This window comes from Cupressus sempervirens, chromosome 7 (genome assembly GCF_028749045.1).
Source record: "Cupressus sempervirens isolate cs-2001-9-10 chromosome 7, ASM2874904v1, whole genome shotgun sequence".
In the NCBI taxonomy this organism is placed as follows: domain Eukaryota; kingdom Viridiplantae; phylum Streptophyta; class Pinopsida; order Cupressales; family Cupressaceae; genus Cupressus; species Cupressus sempervirens.
In genome coordinates, this window is record NC_143124.1 from 451,887,925 (window position 1) to 451,895,751 (window position 7,827).

The 7,827-nt window shown below is 36.8% G+C and overlaps 1 pseudogene; it reads right to left on the reverse strand.

Annotated features, from left to right (window-relative positions):
* Window positions 1-3,782: 3,782 nt before the first annotated feature.
* LOC149547512 (C-type lectin receptor-like tyrosine-protein kinase At1g52310) lies at window positions 3,783-6,251 on the reverse strand (annotated as a pseudogene).
* Between the last annotated feature and the right edge of the window lie 1,576 nt (window positions 6,252-7,827).

Here is a 7,827-nt window from a genome sequence, read left to right on the forward strand (position 1 = left end):
TAAAACAATCAGATCACAGCATAAGAGTTAGAACCATAAACCAAAGAGGTATTATACAATAAAACATAATATAACAATACACAACGGAAAGCAAAACCATAGTGGAAGCATAACACAGAGATCCCAATGTTGCAACATGGGCTCTGATACCAGATGTAATGCCTCGCCCGGAGATCCTTGGAACAAGGATGAAAAATAAGCCTGAATTTTTATTTTTTTTAAACAAGTGCAAGTGAACATGACAACAACATACATGGATCATTCAGATCGCAACGGAAGACTTAACGACCATCCTGACACCCAACAGATCTCCAAACGTCCCCACTAACCAAAACACAAACAAGGAAACATAAGAGATCAACCAAGCTAAAAGATCAAAACAGACTCTTGAAAACTGGCTAAGTCTGAATTCTGAAGCCCTGAAATTTCCTAGAATCTTTATCTTAGCCCGTAGAGGTCTGAAACCCATCTCAAATGAATCGTCACATACATTAAAATATATCTTAAGTATTCTTATACTTAAATGATATATTTTAAGCCCCTAACAACATCTAAGAAGCATTATGAAGGTAAGAAAATCAAAAGGGTATCTAAAACCAACTTTCAAACTTTATTTCGACAAGCCTAACTAGTCCCTGTTTTTCGCGCGAAGACAGAGCACCAGTATTTCTTCTCATGCGAAGACTTTTCACGGCTCGCGCGAAGATTCTCAATGGCTCACGCGAAGACTTTTCATCCTCGCGCGAAGACTTGAATTCTCGCATGAAGAAATCCACGGCTAGCGCAAAGATTCTCATCCTCGCGCGAAAGAGAAACATCCTCCCACGAAGATTTGAATCAGCACGCACCCAAAAAACACAAAAACAAGGCTAGAGAAATAATGAAACAAAGTTCATCCACACCGGGAAGTACCAGATCCACTTTTCGAGGAAAGGACACTCGAATCCAAGCTAAAAGATGAACAACTGGGAGCAAAGTCTAACCATCTAAAACAATAGCAAGGGAAGAACAAAAGGAAACATCACATTCAACTAAAAGAAACATCGCAATAACATAGTTAACATTGCAATGAGAAAAATAAGAAACTAAGTACGCAGTTCCTCCCAACCGTCAATGGCATCATAGGACCATCGTGGGCCCTAGCCATCCCCCGCGCATAACATCCCAAGCCACCTATCAAATCATTGGTGCTATCGTAATAGGGACATCACTACTAAACATGCTACAATGAAGTAAATAAAATCTAACATGCTAGTAGTAAGCATAAGATAAAACTGTAATCAGATAACATCATCTACTACATGCTAATCATCATAATGAGCAATGCATTAAAACTAATATCATCTAAACCATGATAACATCATAATGAGAGCATAAATCTCAAGAAGCATACTCCATATACTGAAGTACTGAGTGACACATCCAGCAACGATCATGCTAGCACAATAGACCATCTCTGTACACCGGTCCCTAGTAGTGGTGAAGGTAGCTATGCCTCCCAACCATGTGGCACCCATAGGGCCACACCCACCGTGCTGATGGAGATAATGATCCAACCATATGCACAAAACAACAACCATGGCTAAAACACATGCCAAGCAGTATGATGACTGAATCCAAGATAAAGAAAATGCATAACTACAGGTCCTGGTCAGACATCTCAATAGGCTACTAAGTAGGGGCTGACATCATGGAGATTCGCTTGGCATCGACAAGCCCAAGCTCGGATCGTGTGTCCTCAAACTTAATTGGGTGCTCACACATTGTGTCCTTGAACTTAATCGAGTGCTCACACATTGTGTCCTCGAACTTAATCAGGTGCTCACACATTTTATTATCTTAAATTTTATTACCTCCCAGTGTTTTCTTTAATTATCACTTTATATAAAACTTCCTTTGCCAAGCCATGACGTCATGATCTTCGGGCTGCAAAATAGAAGCCCCCTCCATATGCTACCCTACCCTACCCATGCTCATCCAATGATGAGTGCCCGTAGGCATGCAAATTCCCAACCCAACCCCAATGATAAAAACTTCCAGAAAAGACGTGGAAGGTCGAGACTCGCAAGTCCCTCAACAAACATACACGCACGTACTCGTGTGTGGCGCACCACCACCATGAAGATCATAACATAAGGACTGGATGAGAACACAAAGCAACAAGTCCCTCAACTGTAAACAAATCGAGAGGACAGATGCAACATGCATCCCAATGCAACAAAAGATGCAAAAGTGGTCTAACTGGTATCCAAATAGATCACCCAGGTCCACGAACCACAATGTGCCAAGAAAACTTGATAAAATAGGTCGGCACGCAAAATGAGGTAAAAACCCCAAATTCTGGAAAAATTCCAAAATCAAAACCCATTTGGCCCTTGGGTTCAAAAACCCCAAAAATCCTAAAATAAAAGAAATCAGGCACCATATGCAAAAACGGCCAGCATAACGGCCCAAAAACCCAAACGCCCACTCCAAAAACAAAGAAAACGTTCATACCCGACCAACCAGGTAGAACTAGCAAACAAAAACAGAGGGGAACACTAGTTCTCGACCTCCTAAGATAATGCTACAAGAAACAGAAGCTGAAACAGAGCGAAAACAATTAAATGGGAAGGCCCTACCTGAAGGAAAAAGAGGCAGAGACTGAAACCCGCACATTAAAATAAACCACCCGCCAAAACAGTTTAAATCGATGGCAAAGCATAAACTCCTCGAGCCGAATCCAACGAGACCAACCTCGCGCAGATCCCATGCTCACAGCTCCCAAAACGAGCAAAACAAGAATCCTTCAGAAGAGGATTTCAAAATTTGCTCTACAATTCTATTTTCAAATTGTGAGAAGTGAATAATGAATTCACTTTTCTAATACTTATTCACTTTTTTTGAGTGAATAGTCAATTCTGTAAAATAGCCAGCTGGAGTAGCTAAACTCCAAATCGACCCAAACGAAAACAGGTTATTATCCGTAATGGAAATTCACCTAAGGCAAAGCTGCCAAAAATTAAATCTGAAAAGATTTAAAACCCGAAAACCCAAAATCACAGAAAATCACTAAACACTTTCGCGACAAATGTGAACTTCTAAATGCACAGACACACTCACTGGTCTAATCACATAATGCAAATGAGTTCGGATTTACTAATCACTAAAAGGTTTTGATCTAAACAATAACAATAAGGGTACGTCGACCATGTAGGAATGACATGGGTAAATATGAATAGCTGAATCACCAACTCCTTGTGCCACTGCCAGGGATATAATTCTTGCACACTAAAACACACGATCAAGTGCAATGGCAAATAATATCATAGCTGAAGCAACATGTATTAAAATACCTATTTAATCCATTTACATCACTCACATTTGCAGAAAGCGTAAAGGTACAAGAATGAAGTAAATAACCATAGCATAGAATCCATCTCATAACATAATCAACAAATAGGTCCAATACATCATGTAACTAGATATCATCATAGATCTACTCTCGTCTCAAAATGGCATCAACATGCAAATGTGATAAACTAAACAGTATAGCAGTAAAACATCTATGGTACTGAATCCAAGTATAACATCCGACCGTCGGGTCATCATAAGGTACAAAATAATAAGAGTATCAAGTATCTCTTGAATCAAAATAGACAAGACATAGACTACTAACACGAGAGGCACTACATATGCTATCAAGAAGTAACTCATGGCATATGAGGACCTCCTCAACAAGAAAGTAATCCTAAAGTCGGTTACAAAATTTTAAGAGGTTGTTTGCAAGGGGACCATGAAGCTTATAAATAATATTTGGTAGTCATCTTAAGAAATAGATGTTGATTACAGGCATATAGAAGTCCCAAGAGAACCATGGATTTATGTCCATGTATTCCCGCAAGTGACAACCTAAACAAATGCAACATAAATATGAACAAATAGTCACAGCAAGTGTCAGTTTATTTCTGAATTTGATTGTATATCTTTTTAACATCAATGTATCTGATCACATTCAGTGATCCATTATCAAGAAGAGAGAGTGCAAGACTACAGTCATCTAGAGCCCCATCTTATTTTACTATTTTTATTTTAAAAGTTATGTCATAAATTATTAGATTATATAAAAAAAATGTCATGTCCAACTATCCGTATTCATATTTTGGAAAATTTACCATATTAGTACTAAAACTAGCCTCCCATATTTCCAAATACCCCATATTTGAGTATCGGTAAACTTGTGAGTCTTGACTGTAAGAATTGGGCAAGTGTGCAAGTCAAGGCTTCAGACTCACCAAGACTGATTTGGACATAAATCCTTTCTAAGATTGGGTTGAGTCTCAACACCATGATACATCATTACATACAATGCCTATTAAAATATTTTAACAGAATAGAATAACTATAACATATATTTATTGATATGTTGGAAGTATTCCAGCTTGACTCACACAATGAATTGGTTCCCTAGTATTCCATTGGCACATAAACAACAATGTTCCCCTTGAATGCCAAATTATAAAGGAACTAGATTGGCTAAAGGAAACATACACAATGCCTTGGGCAAGTGTAGTTGCAATTCACATTCTAATTCCCGAGTCCAGGCTCCTGCCTCCTATTGGAAGGTGATGTAGCCATCTGTCTAGAGGTCTATTTTCTAGAAACGCATAAACAATATACTGCTCACCATTGTCATAGCAACATCCTTTGATAGCTACAAGATTGGGATGTTGAGGACGTGTTATCCTTCCAATCTCAGACAAGAACTCTTTCTTACTTTGGAAGCTAGACTTATTTAGCCTTTTGATGGCTACTAATGATCCATCAGGCAGGGTACCTTTGTAAGTTCCACCCTTCTTTTAATCCCCTAAGAGTATGTTTGGCTCACTGAAAGTTTTAGTTATTGCCCTCAATTCATCGTTAGTGTACACTCTCCATGAAGGAGAACAAGAGCAAAAGAAGAAGGGCTAGATATTTGCCTAGATCTCTTCCATCTTTTGCTTAGTCTGTAAGCCAGAAGAAAAATCACCATAGCAAGCATAGTAAAAAGATCAACCCGCTTACTACTGCAAGGATGACAATATACTCGTCATGACAAGGTTTGAGTTCACATTTATTTCCTCGTATAAGAGATGTGTCCAATAATGGTTAGAGGATATAGTGTAAAACAATATTTGCAAGGAAACATAACTTTAAGATTCAAATAAAGTATAGGAATTTTCTTCAGGCAATAATAAAAATAGGCTATAGAAAAGAAAATGGAGAACTGGACTAGAATGAGTGCAAGCTCGTAATTCCTGTTTACAATATGTTATCAGAGGCTTTTTAGTTCACAAAATGAAAATATAGTTATTACCTTTGCTTAGCATGAAAATGAATTTATGGGAATTTTCGCATCTATCACCTACTAGAGGAACTTTTCCATTGGTTACTAAAGTGCAAAACCCAGTAAGATTTGTCTTGAGATAGGAAGATGGTGGCCCAAGAAAAATGGAGTTATTCCACAGTGATTGATCACTTGATTTCCAACTAAAACCTTTCTTAGAGTTAACGGCATGGCCTCCAACCCAGCACCCAGTACTAACATTTTTGCAAAGAGATTGCACATGCTGAAGTTCCTAGATAGATGTCAATGCAGCCAAATGGCCACTACGATTCTGAAAGATAGCTTCTGAATCATCCCATGAACTCACTTTTGGTATGAGAAGAAAACATGTTCTGATGTTTGGTACAGTGTTCCATGCTTCAGAGCACAATCCTGTAATAATTAATGATAGTATTTAACCATTTAAAGCTACCACAATTTTCTTTTTTAATTCATTGATTCCATATACAATATCAAAAGTACAAAACAAAAGCAACAAAATAGGTGTCCAAAGTTCCATTATGGTCTTGATAAGAAGAATTAATATTCAAATTGAGATCCAGGTATCAGAGACTCGATAAACAAATGTCAAAATGAAATGTTAGAGACACACCTTAACAGAGATTCAAAATACACTGCAGCTATGGATCATACCAAAAAAACTTTATAAAACCCTGATTTTGTGTTCACTGTCAATGTCCCATTACTCAAACAACTTTTCTTAAGACCTCTTAATGGTAAAATACTTCTCCTAGGATCCACTATTTTCTACATGTCAATAATCTCTAATCATAATCTGATCAGCATCCTCTATCCTTTTCTTCCTCGTACTCAATACTAATCAACTTGCCTTTGAACAGCATGACATATTATCACTATCATTGTGATAGTTACCAGCATTTTCCATTTGTGGTAATCATCTATCACCATTCCAACTTATTTTCCATTTACACTAAGAAATATAGCACTACCTTCACACCTTCCTCGGGCTTTTCCCACACCCCAACACAATTTAAACCCCTTATACAATGTCATTAACATAAAACACAGACTCCACACTATTCCCTGTCCTATATGGCAGTCAAATTAACTCTGCAAACTATATTAGATAGCCCTGCCCTTGGACTCTCGAACCCTCCCAAGATATTCTACACATGTCAAGAAATTCTCTTCACATTCTTCACATAGCCTTCATGGCCAAACCATGCTTCAACCTCATGGACAAAGCTTGATTTCACACTTAAACTGTTAAAACCTTCATCTATATCATTTTATAGCCACTTTTATGGCCCTACGCAAGTGGAAAATTTCTGCATGAATGCCTACAATGTTAAGTAATAAATTATATGTCATCCCCCATACTCCTACCAAATTTGGGGTTGGGATTCACGAAAATATGAAAATTATCACATTTTAATGCTTATTAAATTACCCTAATGGAGTTATGACAACATTCCACCAAAACGTGAATATCTAAGCCAATACTTAATGGATTTGGGTGATTCAAGAGGAAAAATGATGTTGATTAATCCCTCTTTCCAATACAATAGGTTTTAGTAACTTAAATAAGAATAATATATGAAAAAAAATGTATGTAATCAGACTATTTATGCAGAAAACCAGAACTAGGACAGTATTCAATGAAATAGTGATTTATCTCTTAATATTCATTCGAATTAAGTGCCACAAGAGAAAAAATGTTCTTAATTCAAATTACTAAAATGCCTCATCAAATATATTTTAATTTGACAACGTTTGGATGATTGAAAACACATTGGAAGATGACTCTAATAGGAAATTTGAAAGTGGAATTTGCAACAATCGTAACCTTTATTCATGAAAACTCCTCCAATACAATGATTTCCCCCCTTTTTTTGAGATTACAGATAATATATAATGTATTCTTATTGATGAAAACCCAAACAACTCTTAAAACCACCCAAAAACCACCGAAAACTAAGTTCTTTGTAAATTCAATATACTAATTTTTGTTAGTGTAAATAATTATTATTTACACTTTACTTATGTTTACTTATGATAAATGCATTATTTTATTATTTATTAGGTTAGACACCTAGGAGTTTGCGTACTCGTATGAATTGTCTTGTTTACAACACTAGACTAAGCAACCCTATTTTAGCACATGGTGTCTGCAACATAATTTTATGTGGCACACTTTTGTAGGCTTATCCTCTCATTATCACACTAACTCCTAGGCATTCTAGATGCATCATAGAGGCCTTTATATATAGGCACCTCTAGTGTACTATACAATCAATTGAATATCATATTGTTATTTTGATTATACTCTATTGATCTATTTTTTGCTAGTCATTGTGCTTTTTGGTCTTGTGTGACTTTTCCCTAAGGCAAATTCTTACATGATATTAGAGCCATAGAGGCGTTATTTCATAGCCATTGGAGACCATTCTTGCTTCACCTCTTTGAGGACACCTCAATTTAGATCCAATGTATCTACAAAC